This window comes from Chamaea fasciata, unplaced genomic scaffold (genome assembly GCF_029207755.1).
Source record: "Chamaea fasciata isolate MVZ Bird 193981 ecotype frontalis unplaced genomic scaffold, bChaFas1.0.hap1 SCAF_14, whole genome shotgun sequence".
NCBI lineage: Eukaryota > Metazoa > Chordata > Aves > Passeriformes > Sylviidae > Chamaea > Chamaea fasciata.
This window is the reverse complement of record NW_027094099.1, coordinates 16,158,326-16,184,155: the sequence shown is the minus strand read 5'-3', so window position 1 is coordinate 16,184,155 and position 25,830 is coordinate 16,158,326. Positions and strand designations below refer to the sequence as shown.

General features: G+C 40.4%; 1 long non-coding RNA gene across 2 annotated transcripts in view; it reads right to left on the bottom strand.

Annotated features, from left to right (window-relative positions):
* LOC136296844 (uncharacterized) overlaps positions 1-23,648 on the bottom strand; it is a 152,727-nt gene extending 129,079 nt beyond the window's left edge. For both annotated transcript variants that reach the window (XR_010723019.1, XR_010723018.1), the window contains exon 1: positions 23,608-23,648. This is a non-coding gene — a long non-coding RNA (uncharacterized lncRNA). The remainder of the gene's footprint in view (positions 1-23,607) is intronic.
* Between the last annotated feature and the right edge of the window lie 2,182 nt (positions 23,649-25,830).

The following is a 25,830-nucleotide window of genomic DNA, read 5'->3' as shown; positions in this document are numbered from 1 at the left end:
AAAACGAAACTGACGTTGTTAGCACTAAATTTTCCCTCCATTAAAGTCTCTTACTGTCATGTTTATCCTCCAAACTGTCCTCCCTGCATCCAAAATGGACCAGTCTGTCTCACTTAGGAGTTGATTCGGTGACAGGATCTACAGGGGATGCACATCTGCAATGCTGTGAAGCCCAGTTCTTTTCCCATATAAAATGTTCTATAGATGGCAATTTTTCCCACCGTTACTAAATATAATGAGTCCTGCAGTGGAACTTGGCAGCTCCTTAGCATTGTACAGCAATTACCAGGAAGAAGTGAAGAACACCATCATTTCCAAATGAAAGAATGGGGAATTAGACAAGCATAATGTAGTTCTCCACTGGAATAAGGATGGTACGCTGGAATTCTATGGCATCTTTTTTTTACATATACAAATGGGCTCTTCTGGTTTCAGAGATGCTCGGAGCAGCATAAATAGTCTTTTGTCAATTAAAAATCAGCCGGTCCCTGAGCTGAAGTCAAAGGACTTTCTACTACCTGAAAAAAAGATTTTGTATTTCTTGTCATAAATATCCTGCTTGGAATTGGAGAGCATGCTTTAAAGGGGGGAATAGAACAGAGCTGATCCTACCAAATAAATAAAACAAAATATACTGCACCAGCCATTTAGATTGCCCCCAGAGCAACTCCTTTCTCTTTTTCTCCTGAGCTTGAGCCTACATGAGAAAAGAGTGACCCCTCATTAATACCCTCCTTACAGACTGCTTATTGTTTTTACTTGTTTTATTTCCTTGCACTTGGAAATAGAAGCAATAAATTTCCAGGGAAATGAAACTCACTTATCAGATTTTCCAAGCATCAAGTTTCATATTAGGAAAGGGAAAAAAAAAAATCATTCTAAGGGGACTCGGTACGGCTGTAAACCAATATGTGGAAGCTCTATCAGAGAATAAACTCTCCTGGTAGACTCACTGTTATAGGCCTCAAGTTTCAGTCAGAAATTTTCATGAAAGGGCCAACAAATTTACAGGGCAAGTATTTAGTGATTCACAATCCAGACCCCTCAAATCAAATCAATGGAACTGACATTTAACAAGGTCAAATATTGTCATGTCTGAAACAAACGTGGATGGGCAGTGATTTTTTCACAAGCTATCTTTACCAGATTTATTTTTTTGTTTAATTTTCCAATAAACTTTTTTTTTCAATCTAACACCCTGATGGGAAAAACAGGATTAAGATTTTTTTTTAATTTAATAATTTCTGTTCACTCCTCCAAAACATTTAAATTTTTTTTTTCATGTTTTCCAGTACACAGATATTTAGGTATTTTCCCTAATGCAAAATTTCTCAGAGTCCTTCCAACCGACCTTGCTGAAAACTGACCTCACACAGAGAACAGGACAGGGTCAGGCTGACAGAGCAAACCTTGGACCAGGCTCTACCACCAGTTATCACATTATAAATCAAGATTTATACCACAAAACTCAGTGCAATGACTCAAGAATTAAATCTCTCCAGCAAGAACTTGGTTCACACAGAGAAATCCTCCCATGGTAGTAAATATCGATGTTGGGGAGGGGGCTGCAGGGCAAGGCTATTTCAAACCACTGGCCAAAGTGAAAGGAATTCTGAGGCTTTTTTGACTCGTTTTAAAAGGCCGGGCTTGGCATGAAAAATTCCTACTGCTCGTGTTTATGCACAATTCCACACAGCGAAGGAGAACGAAAGAGTTGTCAAATCTCTGAGCACAGGGGAGCACGAGGGGCAGGCAGGGATGCAGGCAGGGATGCAGCAGGGGTGCAGGCAGGGTCACCTCTGCCAGCAGCTCTGCCTGCAGCACTTTATTCCCTGACATCTGGGCCTGACCAGGCTCCTGCCTGTGAGCAGCTCCTCCAGACTGTCAGGCAAGCCTTAAATTCTACATCAAAGTTACTGTTAGATTCCAACGAGGAGACACTTCAGTGAGTCCCAATCAGGCCTTAATCTTTAAGTGCTGTTTTTTCTCTCTCTCTTAAAGATCATGCTGGTTTTTCACTCTCCCCAAGAGCTCTAGCTGAGCCAAAGCAAGCATCTCTCAGCCATCAAAACAAGCCAGTGAAAAATAATCCCTTTTTATTTTCCTGATTACTACCACGAGGAGGCACTGCAGCCTGCTTTATGGAAGGATTTTTTTAGTTATTAAAAAAAAAAAAAAAAAGAAAAAAAAGAAAAAAAAAGAGGCAAGAAAGAAAAGAGAAGAGGGAGGGGAAAAAAAAAAAAGAAAAAAAAAAAGGAACCAACCACCCTGGTGAAGTGTCTATTCGACACCAGCACAGCTCTGGTGTCATTCCCTATTTAATGGCTGTCAGTGAGGGGGAAAGACAACGTGGTGGGTAATTAAAACCAAATTGCAGGCAGGAGATGACTGCAGAAGGATGATATTGTCATTAATACTGATTTAACATGCACCTGGGTAAGGTGAGAGAGTGCAGCTAGGGAAATCGCAAAGGCACCAGGGTTGCCTAATTTAAAGATGTAGGGTTTCCAGCCGAAGCATGTTTAAAACCCGAATAAAACCATCATATTATGACAGCCGATATAAAACTGAAACAAATGTGCTACACATGTCTGTTAAAAAGAAAAAACTCTCCAACCCTGTGTTCACAGCAAAGCAAGCGCTGCGTCCTCTCTGAAGTTCAAAAGTATTTTTTTTAAAGAAGGTTTTTTGTTGGGTTCTCTCATATCTTGGTTTCTAATGTGTTCGGTGCTTCCTCTGCTTTTACAAAGCTGACTGACAAGAAGGGACCTTTGTTGGATGGAGGGGGGAAAAAAATCCCACTGAAAAATCCAGTCTGTCTCACAGGAAAAAAAAAAATCTGCTCCATTAATATTTCAGGGAGCAAAGATCCCCCACCTCGTATTTAGTGCATGACTGTGGTACAATTCACTTGTGAAGAAAGGAAACTGTGGACTGGCTACTGAGACAGGAGATAAAACAAGGAAAGTTTGTTAATGATAGCATGTTACAGTGAATGTAAATGTGCAGCTCTTAATTATAAATTCAGCTTTTCCTTAGTGAAACAATGCAGTTCAAAGCTTGGAAAAAAAATTATGACACCTAAAGATGAAAAAGGATATTTTACAAAACCTATACTTCCCTCCCCCCCTTTTAATTTTTTTTTTTTTTCCTTTTTGAGAATTCACTCTATGGACATTACATCAAGTTCAAATAACTCAAAGAGGGGGTTGCAGCCTTCACAGGCAACATATTGCTCTACAGGAAAACGTCCAAACTACAGCTGAAGTCGGGGTAGGAACTGATAAATCTCCTTTTAGTTTAGTTGTAAATGAAACGTGTGTATGGAAATTATCACCTTTCTGACTTACTCTTAAAAACTGAGTCATGATAGAAGTCATGAAGATAGATATACGGTCCACAGAAGAAACATATTAAAAGGTGAGTCTTCAAATGAAAATAATAATAATACTAAAAAATTAAAGGCATAATAAAAATAAAGGTAAAGATAAAAGAGCTCAGGTAGAGAAAATAAAGGTGATGGGTTTCTGACCCAGAGGCTGTTGAAATCTGTAGTGAAGTTCTCGAAATTCAGTAGACTTGATCAAACTCATATCAACCACTATTATGACAGGGTTTCACTGTTTCATTTTCCCTTTCGCAAGAATCTGAAAGGCACAATTAGACTTTTAATTAAACCGCAGAAATGTTTGTCACCTCCTTACGATTTCCACAATTTTCTTTTTTCACCATTCACAACGACCTGCGAATTAAATACTCCTTTTCCTCTCCCCTCTCCCACAACCCCGCACACCCGGAGCAGCAAAGCCGCCCCTCTCCTGCTGTTGGGGACACCAGCAGCGGTGGCTTTTGGGGTTCGCAGCGGTGGCTGGCGGGTGACAGCTCAGAAAATCCTCATTTTTTTTTTTCAGAGGATGCTGCAAAAAGAGCTCGGATCACACCTTGAAAGGCAGGTGTCGAGCGTGCTGAATCTCCAAAGCCCTGCGGGGAGCGGGGTGAGGGGCGCCGGCAGATGCGGAGCCGCGGGACCCGGGCGGCGGCCGCGACACGGACCCGGTGCCACCGGCCCCGCGCCCTCCGCCCAGCGCGGGGCATCCAGCGCCGAGCCGGGGGCGGCAAAGGGAAGGGCACGGCTCTCCGCAAAAGCGCTCCGAGATTCCGTGACAAGAGAGGCAGGCGAAGGACCCATGCAAGGCAGGTGCTGTTTCTCCCCGGGCTGGACGCAGAACAGACAAGCTGCTAGAAAAGACTGGCAAAAAACCCACGAGATCTGCCGAAGTCAGTGTGAGTTTCGCTGACTTGTACTGAATAGACTTGGAAAGCAGCTTCAGTATCAACAGTTTCTAAATTAAAACCTGTTTAGGTGATCATCAGATCATGCACTTGCTTGCCTGTTTCACTCAAATTATCTTTTTCCCCATATTCTAAAAACTGGAACTCCAGTGACACTCGCAAACAACATATGTTGGTCAGATGAACATAACATCAGCTTTTTTTTTTTTTTTTTTTTTTTTTTTTTTTTTTTCATTTCCCCTTCCCTGTGTGTCTGTGGATGAATATTTTATGGCTCAGTATTTTCCAGATCCAAGATCAGAATTCAGCTATCAATTTTCTGGACCCTGACTCTCCATTTTCGTAATTGGTAGTAATTTAAAAATCAAGTGACTTATTTGCAGCCTACTTTCTTGTTTAAGAAAAAAAAAAGGAAGCAGACATCTTTATAATAGCTGCCTAGAGAAATGTCATGACAAATTGCAGAACAGATCAGAAATACTACTTAGCAAAGAGCTTAATACAAGCAGCTTAATACATAAATACAAAAAACTAGGAGCAGGATAAAAAAAAAAAATAGAATCCTAATCTCTTTTGCTCAACTTTGAAATCTCTAAGGCCCACATCCTAAAAAACCCCGGTGCTTTATTTTACGATCACAAGGAGCCCTCCTCAAGTTAGTAACTCTAATAGAGTACATGCGTGAAAATCCACTGTGATAAGACTTAAAGTATATTTTCTAGTTGGGAATATTGTTTGCATTTTTCCCTTCCTGTTCCTTCTTTTCTCTCACTTATAAAATACATATTCTGCTATGATTTCATCTGTCTAAACAGAGGGATTCAGATAAACTACTTCCACTACTGCATCAAAGCATGATCTAAACGTTTGGATATGAATCAATTAAATTCTCCTTTTCACTTTGAAAAACTTGCCAGAGGAATAGTTTACTTTCCATATTAGTAGTCTGTGAGCTAGAGGGATTTTCTCCATATTCAGATCCCTATAAAAAATCCTGTCCAAGGACAGTTAATTTGGAAATTTTTAGGGTTTTTTTGAATATGCATAAAATAGATCATGTTGTAATTTCTTTTATGACACAAGGTGAAAGCATAGGAGCATCTAATATTTTCTTATGTTTGGTTCACTCTGAATTCAGAAAAAAAAATCCAGAGAAAAAAAGTCGCTTTCAAATTCTGTCATCTCTGCGCTTACCAACAAAGGGGGTTATATTCAATAAGCTCTGTGCTAACAAGGCCTCAGGTACCAGAAAAGAAAGTTGTGTGTTCCTCAAGTATCCCCACAAAAGGAAGTGATCAGTCTTCAAAGCAACTGATAATTCATGGACAGAAAACAACAATGCTCAACCCAATAAAAGCAGCTCTTCTGCTGTGAGTTGGAAATCTGACCCCATTCCCAATAGCTGACTGCAATAAAGCATGGAAAATCATGAAGCAACTACCTGACACTTAATACTGGGTTATTATTAGAAAACTATTTTCTTGTGGAGAAGAAAAAAAAAAAGTCATTTTCTTGTACGGCTATGAGAAAAAGGCAAATAACTTCCCTTTCACCTTTTAAAAATACTAATGCCTCTACCTTGAGTTTATTTGCAGCTGAAGTGGAGAAATACATGGGACAAACCTTCCCTAGGTGCAAACTGATATTGCTCTGTGGGCTTCAGTGTAGCTATTTTCATTTATTCTAGGTCTCGACCTGGCAGGGGAATTTTTTAATTTTTTTTTTTTCCTCCCCCCCAGAAAGGTAACAGCTGCCAGCAGCAAACCCAGAAACATGCAGTTTCTGTTATATTTTGCTTTCAGATGAAATGGAATGTCTTCGGGGAGCCCAGAGGCATGCTAATGAGACAGGTTCAATGGAGATGGACACACTGAGGCAGCACCTTGGCCCTTGCTCTGGCTGCCCTGCGTGCGGAGCACGGCTCAGCGGCTGGAGAGGTGCCCTAAGGGGGGCATGGCAGCATTTCCATTGCGCAGGGACTCTTGCTTATGAACTTTCATTAACACAGGGTTAATTTCTAAGGACACCAAAGAGTCAAAATGTCTTGCAATTGTTCCAGGACTGCTACACAGAACCATTTTCATACAAAAAAAAAAATTATTTGGATTCATGCAAATGTATTTTGTTTGCAAAGGGGAATATTGAATGTTGGACTTGTTTTAACTCAGCAAATACTGTAATATTAATGTATTCACTGAGTGGATTAGGAAATTTATCTTGTAATTTGTTGCTGCTACTAGTTGTCATTTTTGATTCCTGGAAAAATGAAATAAGATTTAACTTCAAAAAGTTCTTCTTTATTATCTAATTAAATAAAGGTGGCAGATTAATTGACTAATTGGTGCTCATGTATAGATGGAGACATATGGAAAGGATTTAAGATTAGACATATGGAAAGGATTTCTAAGATCTGTAAGACTGTGAGCAGCATTTTATCAGATGTTTTGTATACAACACGTGACCTGCGCAAAATGCTGCATTCAGCATATACGCCAGATTCATAAATGGGTACATCTGAAATTCAGCCTCGTGGACATGTTCACAATCAGCAAAGATGCAGAGTAGTAATTCCATTTTGGACACAAACCCGGCAACAAGGAGGAATCTTAAATACACACTAAAGTGCCATAATAAATAGTGATTTTTAATTCTTTTAATTTCTTTTTTTTGGGGGGGGACAGACTCTACCGTTCATACCCACACTGAGTTATACACAAACACTTTAAAAAATACCCATTCAAGCGTGTGGCAGCACAAAAGTGCCAGACTCCGAGTAAGATCTCAGGTGGCTGAGTTTAATGTGCACACAGAGGGACAAGGAGGGAAGGTGTGGGGATTTAAGCCACTCCATTTCAGTATTAATTCACAGGGAGGTGGTCTAGACAGCGGAACTCAACGCCACAATGTACACACAGAGCCAACAGATACAACCGCGCTCGCAGCAAAAAAAGAAAAAGACCGAGTCAGACAAGCCTTGCAAGAGAAAAACAGTTACATTCTGTTAGGTTAATGGGTTGCAATATCCCTGCCACATCTGCAATGGTTTTAGAGGATTTATACCTGTAGTGAAGCAAACGATGACCGCATTGCATTATCATCTTTCAAATAAATACAGTATATTCTTGAAATACTGCTTTGGTCAAGTGCCTGGGATTCTTGTTCGACTCTAGCAAAGATTTTGACTGCAACTCAGAATTTCAATGCCTATTTGGGAATTATAATAGAGCAACTTGCTACAAGAAAAAAGGTATATGCTTTTATCCCCAAAAGAAAGAAAAGGTCTATGTCATCGCTACCCTGAAAATGACACTTGAACTTGGGATTTGTGTAAATGTAGTGATGAAATCTTGAAACACTGTAAGAATTTATCAGCTAGAGAACTCTTCACAAGGGGCCAAATCAGTAAAGATGGCACTCTCTGTGAAGTTACCACCTAGAAAAAGGAGGTTTTTTTCTTCAAATACAGGTAGAAAGCCAGCAGTCACCTCCAGCTCATGGAGTTACAAGTGTTGGAAGAGGCAGATTTTCTGACTACACTGAGAAGAAATCCTATTTGTATTTTTCAAATGATATGAAATAGTAATTGCCTCCATTTGTGTTCCTGGAGCAGTCACAGCTCAATTCTAGAATTAGCATCATTTTTTTCAGCCTCACCCAATACTCCTAAGGAGTTTAGCATGCCATGATACCAAAACAACTAATTTTTCAGGTCCTGGTGCAAATGGCCCATATATAAGGGATGATTTAAAGACACTGATGCAGTTTATCCTCTGGAACGTGGGTACCCCATTATTCTGACTGTACCATGCCCTGCATACTTGACCCAACTGGGACAGTAACTCTTAGTCAAAATATACCCAGGTACCCACAGTGCCCACAAATATGAATAAGAAATTTGAAGATACTGATACTTTCCCTCAAGTCACTTTTCTGGAAGTAGCAAAATATCCCAGCTGGTCAAATTTAAAAGTCTTAACTCTTCCTAATCCTAACCATAACCTTAACCCAGCCCCAGACCATGGCTCAGAGAGACTTGGGAATGCAGCCCTGCCTGCAAATCAAAAAGAATAATTCCTTCAAAGCTCGTGATACTTTGCTCTCGTTTTATCTCCAGGAATTTGCAAAGTCCCACACTCATCTTGGCTGCTGCCTCCCTGTTTTTCTACTGCACAGGCTCAGTCTATCTGAAAGCAGACAACACCAGGTTTCCCCCCACAGAAACTGGGACATTCCCCAGCGTGTGACGCCGAGCACTTCTGACCCCAACCCTAAGTCTAACCTAACTAAGCTTGGGAACTAAAGAGGGACTCACAGATTAGTCATGCTTTTTGTTCACCTGTCTGAAAGCTGCAAAAGACCCCAAACCTGGACCTTTTCCCTAACCTTAGGTAGGCTTGGGAAACATCTGCCAGCCTCCAGCACAAGAATGGGAGAGCAGACAAAACACAGGACTTCAAACCAGCACGCCCAGAGCAGGGCTGATTATGGCAAACCTTTTATTAAAAGCATTTCAGATTGTATATTAAATAATTTAGTAGTGCTTACTTTAGGAAATCTATGAAAACATGTATAAACTAGTCTCATAAAAACCTAATTTTATGTAGTGAACAATGTGTGCCAGTTTCCTCATGGTTAGTAGGAGTATAAAACATCTCAGTATGCTGCGAGGGACTGAAACAGGCAAACTACATTAAAAAATACACTAATAATACTGTTTATAATTTCTGCCACCTACTTATATAATAACTAAAGAAGGAAAGGGGAAATATAGGTTGAGAAATCTTCTTATTTTTGAAAGGCTATAACCCAGCCTTCGTGTTCACTTCCACGATAAGCCCAAATTTCCTTCTCAATCCTACACTTAAAGGAAGAGAGAAGTAAAAGATTGAATCAAGACTCTGTGAGTTCAGAGAAATACTGTATACATTAAAATAAGAATTAATAATGCCTCAGAGGATCTTAAAAACTGTTGACAGACCCATGTGTCCCGCTATCCAGATATGTCCATATGTGTTGTTTCCAAATGTGAGATTTAACAAAGTCTGTCAGGTACCAAGTCATATTTTTCTTATTTTCTGTCACGTGCATCAGCCGATCCTTTCCTCTAACAAAGGAGCCACAAATTGTTCGTGGAGGTGACTCACTAGAAATATGTCTCAAAGATGAGTTCGGTGAAAAAAAAAAAAAAAGTAGAAAATCATTAGAAAAACAAAACTGTCCCTGTTATAGTTGTGTTCTCTGATTTTACAGAACTCTGTGTTTTCCTGCAATCCCACCCAGGTTGCCCATTCCCAATTTACAGGGCCCGCACGCCTCCCCATGCACCAGCTGCGGCAACTGAAAGTAATTATCACTCCAGACACAATAAGGTGTTAAAGGTAGTGGCGAGCATTTTGTGCAAAAAGAAAAAAAAATTAGGAAGAAGGGAACCTGATGAAAGGAGATTAGTGTCTGTTAGTCTTTTGGAGAGGAACAGGGGAAAGCAAAGAGGGGGAGCGAAATAATAAATAACCCCGATCCTTAGGGAATACTTGCATATGTGGCAGACAATGAAATAAAAGTTTTCTTTGAAGAGCGAGTTCCTTTTCGGATGAAGTAATCGGCACCAAAATGAAATCACAGAGTTATGTTACAGCTGATGTATAACTGATCAAAAGAGCAACAGGACAGAGTTATGAGAACAGAGGCTGAGGAAAACAGAATTAAACCTAAACACACTTTTCTGGAAAATAACCTACAGGACCCAGGGAATGGGAATAGCCACTGCCAGGCAGCTCATGAAGGCTTTGCCTCAGGAGCAGCCTGGCAGCCCGTTCAATACCTGTCCTGAACTTCTTCTGGGGGTGGGAGGGAAAGGGAAGAGACAGCACACGCAGGAGGGAAAATCTTACTGGAAAAGTTGTCAGAGGCAAGGCAGGGAGGGCACGGAAGAATAGGAGTTCGCTCCCAGGAACGGCAGAGGTCGGATCCGTTCTGGCTCTCTGTCTCTTTCCAGGGGATCTAATTTGCAGTGAAGCCCCTGGGACTCCTGTCTCCAGCACTGGTAGGAATGAGATCACAGCCTGAGTATTTGCTCTACATTTTCCAAGAAAATAGATTTTAGTGCAGCAAAGGACTCACATAAGGATCTCTGTGAATGACTCAGGTACGCGCGCACCGAGAAACGTGCGGGAGCTGTAGAGGGAAGGGATTTTTTTAAGTCTGTTGCATTTCTGCAAGAGGTAGAAGTTTATTTATTTATATAGGTTAATAGCTGCTCGTTCTGATCCTACTTTCACCAGTTTTTCCTCTGAAGTTATTCCACTGACGATTTAATGCCTGCTGAATTGCTGGTGAGGATATGCACAGCCTTTCCAGGCATGGTCGGCTCTGCTATGGGGCAGTGTCCAGCAGTTAAAGATGCAATTGGTGATAACCCTTTCAGCTAGCACAAAAACCTGGAATACAGGCTGTAATCAAGAATATCCAGTCTTTTCAGTGTGTAAACCCGCACTTTAGCTGTTGTCTACCTCCTAATTTCTGTGATAAATTCTGGATGCTGATGAGACTCCTCTTTATTTAGCGAAGAACAAGTAGAATCGGACACAGAGCAGTGTGAAATATTTTCAAAGAAACTGCATCCAACTTGCCTGCATTGTTAGAACCTTCCAATTCAACAGAGCTCAAAGCTAAAAAATAAGAGAAATTGCAGTCTATGGAACATTCAAAAGCAAGGACTGGTTTGTACAGCTGTAAACTAATGTACATGTTTTCACACAGTCTTTCTGCATTTGAATAGCTCTGACTTCAAGCTACACAAACCTGTCCACTTTTCTTTTGTACTGGAGATTTTTGAATGCTGTAACATCCCCCGCTTTGGAAATGTGACCAGTCACAAATTTAAGCGAAGAGTTGCAATTCGGTTTTGTTCACAAATCTCTGAAAAGCAAAGGACACCCTTATTGGCAGAGTAAAATAACCCCTCCAGTGCCCCTTTGCGAAACATCTTCCAGCCTCATGGAGACAGGAATTAGCTCAGATGTTCCAGAGTAAAAAGAAACACCCAGAGCCAACTGGAAAGCATCACATACAGCACAGCAGGCCTGCAGCATCAGCTCTGATGTGTCCTTGACACATCTTCTCTCTTGGTGATAAAGAAAGGTGCTATCAATAGGTGACTCAGAAAGGGAGAGGCAGCATATGTGCATAAATATATATATATACACACACGGAAGTCTAGTGCTTCCTGAACCAGCTTTCTGCTGCTGCCTGCTTTATTTCTAGTTACTTCCTTGATCAAAAGTAAGATGATGCAACTGAAGCAGGATGATGCTCCCTGAATTTCTTTTGGGAGTATAGGAATCTACTGATTACACTCTTCCTTTAGAAGTTTGTTCCTTCAGTAGAAATCCCCCCTCATTTCCTCCACCCACTTTTTAATCTCTTTACCAAGTACCAGAAAATGGATCAGTCTGTATTGGGACAACAGGATGTGGCACTTGGGGACATGGTTTAGTGGTGGACGTGGCAATGCTGGGTCAGTGGTTGGAATTTATGATCTCAGAAGTCTTTTCCAACCTTAACAATTCTGTGGTTCTAAACACAAGCTGATTGTTGTTTGTGTTGCTACACAGCACTGTCAGTTCAGTTCATTTCCATATCACTGGTGCTGGAATTTTATGGGATAAATCAGTCAGATATGCCATATTCAATGGCTATGTGTTTTCAGTTTCTGCCGATAGAAAAAAAAAATTAGGAGGAATTTTTAAAAGGAAAAAAAATCAGGACATTAGTCAATCTGCAAAAGGAAAATTGAGTAAAAATAAAATTGCTTACAGCTTTTATTCATTGTGAGAAGGAGCTACTTTATACGGGCTAAAGTAAATAAAAATAATAGATGGTATAAAAGGTCTAGTAAGGACACGTACAGAGGAGGTTGGGGACGCTGATTTCTTTTTTAAGGGCCCATCTCCTTCAAATGCTTGTACTTGCAGGTAACTCATGTTGAAGTGATCAAAGTTACCTTTATATGCACACATTGACACAACTGGCCTCAAAGTCACCTGAAGTGTGTGAAAACATTAATTGACATGAAGGTGAGTACTAAAAAAGGAGCTGTTATGGACTCAAAACTGTGTAGCAGCACTTGAAAGCTATAAAAGTGTAACACACAACACGCATTAAACGATTCCATGTTGTTAACACAAGCCATTACACTGATGCCCTGCAACATTTCCTTTGCCACTTCTCTCATATTAAGAGAATGTTTTTCTAGACCTTCATCATTCCTTGAAGCAAAAACTGCTGTCTGGAAAGAACAAGACCCAAAGCATTGTATGGCATTATTTGTACATCCACAGGCATGAAAGGCACAAACACCACTCAGTTCCTCCTGACGGAGACAGAGAGCGCACAACAAAACCCTCAGAGCAATTCCTTCCCCAGCACTTTTGCTAAGTATTCAAACTGGGGAGAAGATTTTCAGAATTATACAGGGAGGAGTCCAAAATTCTGTTGATCAACAGCCAGCAATTCAGATATTAAACTGTTTGTGATCCATCACTTCAGTCTTTTTCTGAAATTGCCTCATGGGGAAACACTACAAAATAAAACTTCAATACTCTCATAAGCTCCAAATAAAGCTTTTCTCTTTGATTGCCTCTATCTCATCTGTCTGCTTAGATTTGTGTGTCTAGTTAAGTGAATACAGAAGACCATACACTTGAAATGAAAACTACACAGAGTACACTCTTGACTTGTTACCATAATTTACCTTCTAAGTGGAACCTCTTATGAGCCTACTCAATTATATTTAAAATGACTGCACCTTTATTTCAACAGAGTGTGCACGCTGAACCTGCGGTCGAAAATCCTGAGATGATGTAAAATTGCAGAGCCTCATCAAAATTCATAGGGGATTCCTGGCTTACACTAGCCCACGCAGGGCCCCCAGAACCCATCAAACTGCAATGCCTCTCCCATGGGGAACAATATTAGTGTTAAGCAATAAAATGAAGTTGGTTTTATGTTTAATGTTGATTTCTTTTCTGATATGATACTTTAGTTTATGCTTTTTCATGCAACAATACCTTGGGTACATGGCAGGTTTACACTGAAAAACAGGGTTTAAAAATACTTGTTAAATGCTGAAGGCTTGACAGTTCCTTTAAATAATACTGGGAAAAAAATGCACAAGAACATTTTGGTAGTGGAATGAAAAATGCTGCAGTTTACAGCAGTATGTCACCGAGAAATTAGTATAGATTTTTTTTTTCCAGGACCACTGTCAGGGCTGGCAGGCCTAAAATTAGACATACCAGGTAGGCACTTCACACAGTCCCTCAGGTCTGGCTGTCAGCTTCCTGGGAACAAGACTCCTGTATATTTCAATACCCTTCCTGCTCCGTGGATCCCCAAGAACAAAGCCGACGGGCAGAGGCAGCACTTCATGACACGCATCTCTGCGAGCAGGAAACAACCCATCACCTTGGGGCTTGCTGCTGTTTAAAAGGCAGCATTTGGAAATAAAGAAACATTTAGATGGGATCTGGAACAGCGGGAACTGAAAGGCGACCGACTGGGCTGGTTTAAAATATTCAGTCGTATTTTGAAGTGATAATCAGATATGAACTGAAAAAATAAATCAATGGGTTCTCCAGTGATAAACTATCAATATTAACTAAAGGTCAAGAACAGTCAGATTTTGTTTGTCTTAGACATTGCTTTTTGCAGTTGACATTAATTCATTTTAAACCTGCACCATTTGCCACTGCTTCTTTTTTGTTTTTTTTTTTTTCCATTTTTGGAACAAAACCTGACTGTATGGTCTCATTTACTACATCATTTACCTTTTTCCAATTACACAAACGACTGAAGTTGACAGTAGCATGTTTTTGAGTATAAATATGATAATTTACTACTGGGAAAGAGATAACACGATCCTCTTTATTCTGCCATGCTCTGCTTGCAATGCTGCGCAGAATCTTAATTGAAAGATTTTTAAATAGTAGCTAAAACATTGTTTAGGTTTTGTTGTTGTTTTGTTGTGCTTTTTAAAATAACAGCTCTTGAAGCATTTTCTTTTCTTCTACTCTGTGTCCTTTTGCTCCTGCTTTTCATCCATTCTGGTATAACCGACTCTGTCTGGATCATGAGTTATCATTGGCTGCCAGTGGAATGCTACAATGCAATTTGTCTTATTGAAACATGGGCTAGCCCCACATGGCTGCAAAGAATCATTCACTTTCTAATAAATCAAACATTTGGTAAAATTCCTTCTTCTCTGACATGAAACGGTAGGACAGACAATGCCGCCTGTGAACTGAGAGGAGATGGTGATAAAAACGCCTTTTTTGTTCAGCGCTACTGAATTATTTTGTGATTAGTGAATTGCAACTACCAAATCCAAGCTCGCATCCTTGGCTGGTATTTTTTTTTCCCTTTCAAATTCAATCACTGTACTGTTTGTCTACTGTAAATAGAATGTTTCTGCACTTTACATAATTATCAACATTGTTTTTCCATTTAACAGAGAGAAAATCCTCGTCCCCTTCATAATCACTGCAAATTTTGCCATGAAAACACGGAATTCTAATGCCATGCTATTATGTCTCTGACAATCTTGGAAAAAAAATTATCTGATAGAAGGCTCAAAATTATGGAATATGAAAGGCTCAAAGAAGAAATAAATTCATCTTTTCTTGTAGTGTCACTAAAACTTTGAAAGTTACCACGAGTGTCACTTCTCTGCAGCTGTAGCTTTTCTGCTGAATCTTTGGAAGTCAGGTTATCTGGAGGGGACATCTGGGATTTCTAACAGTAATTACAATACATTTTGAACTGCGGAAGTGACATTATGGCTATCATCTCCTCAGGAAGAGGGATAAGCCAGGATGAATCCTGAGAGTCCATCAATCCCCACCGACTGCATCTGAGCAGTTCACAGCCCAGTGTTAGGCTCGTGCTTTAAGTTCCTCACATGAAATCTTTTAGGATGGCTTTATTCCTTCTCACATTTTACGCTGGTGTTAGGGTCTCTTAATGCTGCTAATTCTATCTGCCAAGATGTCAAACATCCCCCATCAGGAATGTCGTTCTTAAAACATCCAGACATGTCCGCCAAGCCAAAGCTGCCTTTTATCTTATGATTTAGGAAGGAGAGGGAATTATGGCTCCCTTCTACCAGTTTATGATCCCAAGATTTAGAATCTGCACAGAATCTGTACCATATGTTTGACCACAGTCTGCACACACTTTGCTCGGAACACAGTCCTGAAATGCAGCCCAAACAACCCTGTGGTGCTGAGAGGTGGCAGGAGGGGGAATTTCCATCAAAGGCTGGGTATGGCTATAAAACAGCAGTGACAACCTGCAGGAAGCACTGGGGCCCTTCCATAGCAATACAAAAACAAACTTCATGGAGTTTATGGAGTCACAGCTCAGCCACAGACGTCTTTAGGACACAAAGGAAGGCAGGACCCTTCAGGAATCCTACATCTCGCTGTTCCCCCAGCAGCAGAGCAGTGTCAGCTGGTCACATCTGGATCCAACAAACGAGAAAAGACACTTCACTACACCTTCGAGGTTACCTGAGATCCTTCTGTCTGATTTGGAGACAGATTCAGCTTGTGCCCTGGCTAAGGTTTGTGTTTGAGCAAGAGACATGTCATTAACACCCGTAAAACCAGTTTAGCAGCAGACCAGGAAGGAGAGGGCTCTAGTGGAGAGTTCAAGAAAATGGGACATGGTGCAAAAACTACTTTTTTAGCTTTCCTGACTTGTAGACACATAGAAAGGGACTTCTCTTGAGAATGAATTTCATGGAAGACTTGCAAGAGCTTGTAGTGCTGACTTGCACGCTGAGATCAGGCAACAGGGAATGCTGCTGGAAACTCTCTGCCAAATCTTGTTTGTCACCACAGGATCAGAAAATTTCTTATTGGCTTCCGTAGGCCAGAACCAGACCCCAAATGCAGGAACATCACCTGTAAAACCCCCTTCAGACAGAAAATTTGCAATCAAATATTTAATTCAACACCTAGGAATTTTCCCAGTGAGAACCAAACCCCAAGGCAGTAAAGGATTTATAAGCTTGTGCAGCTTTTGGCATGGCATTAACTATGGTCAAGGTGAATTTTGGCTGAGTCTCTACAATTTTTTATGACTTAAAAATATCTTTACAATTCTCTTCCCCCTCCAATTGCAATCGGAATAATTCTACATGTTAGGAACAGGGTCTAATCTGAATGAGTTTTCTTTAAATTAGCCTGTTTACATTTAAATCATATATCACTCTGGTTCTAATTCAAGCCCTTTACTGGCACCTATGCAGGAAAAGACCATTTATTTCCAGTCATTCTTTTGATGCAAACAAAACCTTTGTCCTGCAGCTATATCTTAACTAGGTTAGGAGGCACAACAGCTATGTAATGGTATCATGTGCACTTCAGTCACTGCATATATTATTTTTGCTAACCTGTAAGTAAATTAGCACCAACAGCAGCCTATCGAGAGTGGCTTAATCACAAATTCTTGAGTCCCTATCCCAGCAGTGTTACTTACAGTCAACCTGATCCCAAGGCACTAAGGAACCTCACTGATCCCTTTGCCTCATCTGTAAAGTGGGGATAACAATATGGGGTGAAAGAAGGATGCACTGGCAATATTTGTGAAGTGCTTTGAAGATGCTGAGACTGCCAAGTGTTATCATGGTTTCTAAGCTCTGAAATGTTTGATATGATTATGTGCACACATAATTTTTAATGGTAATTCAGAGCGCAAATTAGAGATGATATTTACATTTCTTCCAGGCAAGCTTAATTTCCAGTTATCAAGGAAAATATCTATTGCACAAATAGGGTATCAGCTATTCAAAAGTTCCCTCAGGGCCTACCAGTTCTATAGCATGCCATTTTTTTTTAAGCTGTCCATGAGATGACAGACTGTAGCAGTTCCCTTGGAGGTATTATGGATTACTGATGAAACAATAACCAGAAGTAATATTTTCCCATCAAAACTGGAGCCTGGGGTTTTTGTTGTTGTTGTTATTTTCCTGCTAACAACACATGCTTTCAGAAAGACTTTGCCTTCATTTATATGTAATTTGCAATCCTATACAAACAACCCCTGAAAATATAATTAAATTCATAATGGGCTTTTTTTAAAGCAAAAGTCTGTAATTCCCTTCTGTTGAACGCACAGAATTGTCAGTCTTTGGACTTGGAAACTTTAACATTTCTATTTGCTAAAGAAAACTATCTAAGACTGGATGTGTTTAGTAGACAACTCCTACTGCACCTTCTACACTGCAGAAATCTTGTGCTTTTGAAAAGACATAACATATTAAAAAACATGCATAACATATATTTAAAATAGAATGAAAAGAAATTAAAAGACAAAAAGAGAAAAGATTGAGCAGTTGGAATCTTGTCTAGGCTGTTCGCCAGTGACACAAGAGAAGACTGTGCAGTCCACAGAGCCCTGGTCAAAACACCCCATGTCACAGTAAATTACCAGAACACAAACCCATGAAGACACAGAAATGCTTAACTCCTTCTGAAACCAGGAAGAGTTGGTCACCTAATTGTTTCTGGGGCTCTGAAGGGTAATCTCTGTGTTCGAGTTTCCCACCAGCAAAACACACTCAACACATATATAATATATATTATTTTGAGATATGATATATGATATATAGATAACATAATATAATATATATTATGTAATGTATAATGTAACACAGACGCTCCTTGCAACAAAAATTCCATGAAACATCAGTATTTCAGTGACAACAAGGACCACAGCAGTCTTTGAATTTCCTTTCCTATGCTCCTTTTCCCATTCACCTACAAAACTGTAATATAATGGAATCACAGAATGCCAAAATAACTGACGCTGGGGAAAGGCACCTCTGGTGTTTCTCTGTCCAGCTCAAGCAGAGCAGGTTTTCCAAGGTTTTATCCAGCTGAGTTTTGATTCTCTCCAATGCTAGAGGCCCCACAGCTTCTTTGGGCACACATTCTAGTGTTGCCCAGACTCACAGGAAAGATTTTCCTGGGGTTAAATGGAATTTCCTTTAACAGCCAAATGCCACCTTGATAAAAAAATTCACCATACCAAATAACCAGCAAAATAATTATCAGAAACAATGTGTTTCAATGTGTGTGTGTGTGTATCTTAAACTGCAGATCCTCAGCTCTGCAAACTGCCCAGCACAGCACAGACCAGTGTGTGGTCACATCCTCAGGGTCCAATTCCCTTTCCTACCTTGCCAAACTGGACCCAATACTGGGGACAACACACTTTCATCTGAATAATCTTCAAAGCATGGGGGAATTCTGGAAATACACCGTGCTGATTTTCATGCATTACAATCACCACTGAATGTCTCAGTTAAAATCCTGACAGCTGGTTTAATTCATGTCTAGATTCTCTGAAACTTTCTCTTATTTTCTCCACGTACAGCTTACCTCAAACACCTGGACTTCCTTCATAAAAGTTGCAAAATATACACATTTCAAACTGGGAAAGCAGAGATACAATGCAGTGAGACCGTCAGACCCAGGAACCTCAACTAAAACATGTTCAAAATAAATAACTTGTCAGGATGTGTACACTACATCTGCATCAGGGAGATTTATTGAAGGTTAGTTTAACACTCTTCTGTCTGAAGGAACGAGGGTGGCTGAAGATCCCAGCCTACCCTGTGCCCTCAGTTCTGTGTGTGCACGGCCACACTCTTTCCTTGGGGTTGCACCAGATCATGATGCCGGGCAGGATTTCAGAATTTTTGTTTGAAGACATTCTGCTTGATTTTAGTGTTCTTGTCCTCCACAGCCAGGAAAGCTTTTGTTTTTCAGTTTTATTTCTGTTTGATTGTTTCTCTGAGAGATACAGAGATCTCAGTCTCCCCTTTTCCCTGTAACCTTTGTTTCTCTCAGCCTCTGCTCTGACAGTGAAAATGCTGTGCATTAAACAGACCCACCCAGTGCCGCTAAAAGTGGGGGAGAAAGAAAAGAGGGGAAAAAAGGGTTGTCTATCAGACCCGTAATGTTTAGTTTCTTGAATGTGTAACATTTAGAAAGATATCTGAAATAAAGGCCTCTCTATTCAAACAATGTGTGCATCAAACAATTTGGGACCTTGGGAGCTCCTGGCCAATTGCTATGAGTTTGCTCTCCCCTCACTCAAGGGAGGTCTGAAATGTCAAAATCTTCTGTCATCCCACTTGTCACATCACATCCCACAAAGGAACATGGAAGCCATCATCCCCTCTGCTGTTTATTGTCATGAAACCCCATAAATACTCACTCTCCATAAGCAGTAACAGCCCAATTAAAGCACTCTTTACCAAGCGTGATCATTTTCAGACAGAAAGTATTGATTTATCCACCTATGGGCACTGCATAGAAACATCTCTTAATGAGAATGATAGTGACCTCCGAACTCTGCTCTTTCACCCTGTAATATACTCTCTCAATTTTCTGTTAAGTGGTCTAGTGGCACATCAGCAGAGATGGAAAGACACTCTGATTCTTTAATGTCGACACTGGAAGGCTCGCAAGGAATGCTCAAATCTTCATTGTAATGGGAGGTGAACAGAAAGGTCACTTATATGCAGGGCTTTCAGCTTGTTTGACAAGGCTTCTTTAATAAGTGAAACCTTGTTGGGGTACACTTGTCTGTCAACTGCCTTTGCCACTCAGCTCTGACACAGCCAAACACAAACAGCCCCTGTCGCATCGCCCGGCCCTGGAGTCGCTTCACCTGCCCGGAAATCCTTGGCAAAATTCACAGGTCGGTCGGCTGGGGGTGTTTTAGCACAGAAGGGTAGGAAGCAAAAGAGACCCATGATTTTATTCTGTTCAGCAGCTTAAATTCGTGAGCTTACTGCGTGTGTAATTGACAGCAGACATGGAGCACTAAACCAGCACATCCGTTACTTTGATTAATCCTCCTTTGGAGTGTGATATTGTTTGATATACAGTGCGGGGCTGACACAGGTTACTGTAATGCCACTTTACCAAACAGATTACAAAATTGTGCAGGGAGTATACAGCACTCGTGCAGATAAATACACACAAGAGGAAATTCTAACAGCTTTTAATTTCCATGCTTTTCAGTTTTATTGTTGTAAATGCAACTCTTTATAGGACTAATGACAGAGGCTGGCTCGACTGAGTCAATTACACCAGTAGGCACTTGGATCAGATATTTCTTCTGCTTTCCATTTGCACTGTCTACGCTTCTGATATTTGACTAAATTACATTGCACCGTGGTGCACTGGCACTTGCCATATGTTATATCTCAGAGCATTTTAAAGGACAATAACAAAAAATAATAATATACAACATGTAGTTCAAAGTGGGGACGCAGGCAGGAGTGTCAATCATTATGAGCTACATTCAGCAAATAGCCCGGAGTGTTGCGTTCCTGTGTCCTCTAATCTGTGCTGGTGTTAAATGAGTAGGAAAGTTGGTAAGGATGCCAGGGACACTGACTGCTCTCAACTGTGTGGGACTACTTGTGCGTGTCTGTGAGTGCGCGTGTTTGTTTGTTTTGGGGCAAGAGGGATATTTGGTGAATTTTAGTGCTCATGAAAGTTAGGCAGAAACAGCACCATCTGTCCTACCACACAGAGTGCCGCAAACTTCCTCCACACAGATCTGCCAATGCACTTCAGCTCTGACCTCCAACACCCCTTCAATTCCAGTAATGAGTCTACAGCATCTCTTGAGAAGAAACTGTCAATTGTTCTGATTTCTGCTAAATTGTGTTATGCTTAGCAGTGTGGGCAACTGCCCACTAGTGACTAGCCTGGGGCCACTAAACTCCAATCTGAACCTTGCCTTCTGGAGGTGAAGAGCTGCTTTAATACACCCAGGCACCATTTTATGAGCTCCATCTCCTTTATATTTCACTCACACATCAAAAGTAAGCAGAACAAATCTGCATTTAAAGTCAATTCAGAACAAGGGATGAAGTTTTGTGTCTCTCCCTTCAGAACTTTCTGTGATGCCGGGAATTTTTGGTTCCAGATTCTGATGCAGAGCGCCCAGGGAAGGATCCTTCTGCACAAGGCAGTTTGCCAGGTACATATCCCTCGGCATTGAGTTCCATGATGGGGTGGCAAGACGTGCCACATTTGTTCTGAGAAAACTCCATAGTATTGACAAAAGTTGATTTGTATACCACTGTCTTCCCGAAACTTGACTCAAAATCCACTCAAAGCACTTTAACTGTGGCAATCACTACGTTTGTCACCCACACAAGTACATGACAGTTCTTACAATAATCATTAAGGAATAAATAAAACCATTCTTAAATATATGAATGTTCTACTTGAACCTTCTTTTCCCATGCTTCATGTAAAATTTAGATCTGGGTCTTTTTTTATTCATTGCTTGTAAATGGCAACTTCCTAACACTGACATTTGGATTGTGCAGTTGTGCTGCTCAGATTTTTCACATTTGATTGCAACAAAGGGAAGCTGGGGTATACTAATGAACTAAGAATTTGCCAGACTTGATCCGGTTCATAGTTGCTATAGATGCTGTGTGATCTCTTCAAATCATTGGGTTGAGACATTTCAAAAGGAGATGCAAGAAATTATGATGGTTTCGGCTAACCTTACAACCTCAGAGATTTGATTTTGCTCTTTACTCAGTTGGCTAAAATGTGAGGCTTTACATTCCCTTCCAAATGGGTTAGCCTCAAACGTTTTAATTATGGATATTATTATCCACAAGGATGTTAAAACTCTCTCTAAATCTTGCTCTCAGATCTGGGAATGGAGATCTGCAGCTCAGGGTGAACATTTGGCTAGAGCAGTTTTGACCAAATTAAATGAATGAACGATATTAACAAGTAATCTAATTAAGTGCATATTACTATGTTTGTGTATATTCCACAGTCCATGCCACCTACCATAAAAGTATTAGAGCTCATCAGTGCAAAGAATATTGCCTTCAACTCCAGTAAAAGGAATAATTTCCCTGCAGGGCAGTAACACTCCTCAACGTGGCGAATAGCCACAGGCTGCGGGGTTGTGACTTTATGGTAAATAGCTGCCTCTTTCATCAACAGAGCAATGAATTGGAAGAGCCCCTGGTGAAATGTATGAGGGTAATTTGATTTCTTCAGGTATAAACATGCAACCCACTCGTTTTCAGGCACCGCTAATTAGGCTGGGTTATCCAGATGCCTTGGGGTAATTATTTTGGCTGTACTCACTGATAGCTGGGAGGGTTGCGAATGTCAGCCGTGTTCTTTCCCACCTTTGGCCACAGTCCCAGTGATTCATACCACAGTGATCCCGAGCTAGCATCTCTTCTAAGGGGCATAATTCTACTCCCTCAATAAACATGTCTAATCCTCAGCTTCCATTAGGGTTACTTAGAGTTTTCTGACTGATGGTCAGACACACAGGCGAAGCAATGCCCCCATTTCTTTGTCTGTCTTTAAGTGAAAAACTAAGAGAGAAGGCTGGTTTCCCTTTGTTTTGCATGTTTTTAAGGGCAACTATTTTTCAGCAATTCAGTCCAGTGAAAAAAATATAGTAAATTACACTTCCCAATTTAAGGAAAAAAAAATAAAAGCAGGTATATGCAAAGGAAATTATTATTCCCAGTGATAAAATGCAGCTATCCATGGAGTAGGACACCACAGAAAGTGGTGCTTAGCAGATTGTGCTCAGCCACTGATTACAGCAATATCAAGCGGTAAAGCAAAACCCCACACTTTCAGACACTGAGACTGTGTGACCAAATCCTGCAGGAACAGCACCACAGCATGTGAAGGATCTGGTCAGGGCTGGAATATGACCAACAAGGATCTGATATTAAAAGATATTCTTTGCACTCCCAGCTAGACCCTAACAGAGTCCATAGATCACCTCTACATAGCAGCCTGATCTGACATTTCCCTTAAGATGATATTTCCCTATCTCTTGGGGGTTGGAATGAGATGATGATTAAGGTCCCTTCCAACTCAAACCAGCAAGAGTCTCAGAGAGCCACGGAGCCTGCTGCTCCAGCTAAAATCTGGGAAGCAGTGATGATACAACTCCACAGCCTTCAACATCCTCAAATCACCCAGCTGCACAGCCTTGAGCTGATTCAGGCATGGGAACAAAACTACCCTTCCTTTGAGCAGACACTAACAATTTTTGGGGCAGCACTGTGCCTTTTGGACAGTCCCCTGCTCTTCTGCTTGTGCACCGCAGCCTTATCCCACCATGAGAATATCTGGATGGTTTGGGCAGTTCCTCCATCCCCCTTCACAGAGAGGGATCTTTCCTCTCACTCCTTGGAAGCAAACTAAAGAGCAGGACACTGACCTGGACCTCCACGCCTGCACACACACGAGCAGCTCTGCTTCTCCCCAGTTCTGCTGCCGACACTGGTCAGATATTGTCATTTTCTCCAACTGAACCATTTACGTGACAAAGGGCTCCTTGTGTTGGGAAAGGCTTCTCATGGGAGCAACAGTTTGCCAGTCTCTAGTGCTGATTTCTCTGCTAATAACACAAGGGGGATAAAATGTTGTTAATATTCAAACCCCCAAGATTTATTAGCTTTTTGTGTAATGCACATTTGTAAGTGTAAATGATGCAGAAAATTCATGTACATGATAATCAATTAAGAGCAGTATTTTACACGAAAACCAAGACTCCACACACTGCATAAATGACATGCTTTACTCTAAATTGACCTAATACATTTCCAGGAATGTGTCAATTAAAATTTTAGCCTTTTGGAAGAGGGGGAGAAAGACTACGAAATCTAAGCTATTAAATACTGGGAATAAAATCAGAATATTGGTTTCCAGCTGGCGCAGTAAAAGAGGCTAAAATTTTAAAGAAATAAAGAAGCCAATCAAAAAAAAATTAAGAAAAAGAAACAAAACAAACCCCAAACCCACAGAATTTGGAACTACTTGCTGCTGCCCCACTCCCAGATATTTCACTCTCCGTTTTCCAGTATTTTGATTTGTTGGATTGTCCTGCTCTTTTTTCTTCTAACAAAGGGAGAATATGGCAAAATAGTACTGCCATTCCTTCTTCCATTCAGGATATATAATGTATATATAATATATAACCTCTGATTTAGAGGTTATATATTATATAGTGTTATATATTTATATATATACATATACATATACATACATATATATATATACATATATATATATATACACACACACACACATATATATATATATATATATATATTTGTAATTATATATACCTCCCTATGACCTGATAATTAAATAGTGGGGAAAAGTTATTTTGAAAATGGCACAAGCTATTTCTATATATAACAACAACTTTTCTGTAATACACGTAAGGCCTTTCCACAGTTATGGTTCAAAATATTTCTATGCAACAAAATTAAATCAAATCAGTGCTTTGCTCTTCTGTGCTTTGTTTTATTCCTGTGTTTTACCCAGTTCAGAGAACATGACTGACCCAAGCCAGTTACTCTTTCAAGGTTTTTATGTCTTCTTTGTGTGCAATGTTTAAACAGCATCTGTGCTAAAAATAGATAAATAAATAAAATTAACCAAAAGAAACCACAAGACTTTTAATATTTGTCAGGAATTGCTAAAAACTACAAGTCCCAGACAGGAGAACCTTCCCTTCCCCAAAACCTGCCTGCAACAGAAGAACTCCTGTGGGTACAGGAGAGCATTTCAGCACAGTCCCTTAAAAATAATTATATTACAGAAATAATCAGTAATCAGGAACCAAGAATAAGGCCCAAGAACTCAGTTTTTCCTGTCAAGCATTTGTTCACATGGACAGAAGGATCAGAACACCAACTTCTCTCTACTAGGAAAAAAAATATTACCATTAAATATGTCTGTCTCTTTCTAACTGTATTCCAACAGATCCAGTGGGGAGATTACTTTAAAATTAATTAAGAATTCTTCCCAATTTTGAATGCCTGATTTTTTTTTTTCTCCAACAATTTCACCGCTGGATGTCAGTTGCTTCTCACCTCTTGCAACTTAAGCCTCTGAGCTCTAGCTGACATTTAAGAAATGATCCATTTACAAGTTGTACAATACTTTTTTTTTTTTTTTAGGCGGCTTCATTTGTAATTAAAATGCAAAAGGCAGAGGTGGAGTTGACATTCCAAGCTAATTCCAGCTGGAGCCAAAGGACAACAAACGGCAGCTGACCAGCCACAGAGGTGCAGCAGCGTTTTTGCTTCACGCTTTCTGAAAAGCATTTGAACCGCGATCCAGTGAGGAGGGAAAATCCATTCAGTTCTTTTCATCAGTAATTGTCTTCCCCAAAATAGCCACCATTATCAACATTTTTGGGCTGGGGGAGGGAGTTACATACACCATACACCCAGGGACTGCTGCAAAAGAAAAACCAAGGGGAACCAAGCCAATTTTCATTAAAGCCATGGCTAATAGTGGCTTCTCAAAAGCGTCAATCATAAATTCCAAACCAGAGCTAAATTCCACCATCCACTTCTGCAGCTCTACATTCCTGCATCTATAAATGTTGCAATATGGAGCAGTGGGAATTCATGTATGGGTTCATGCA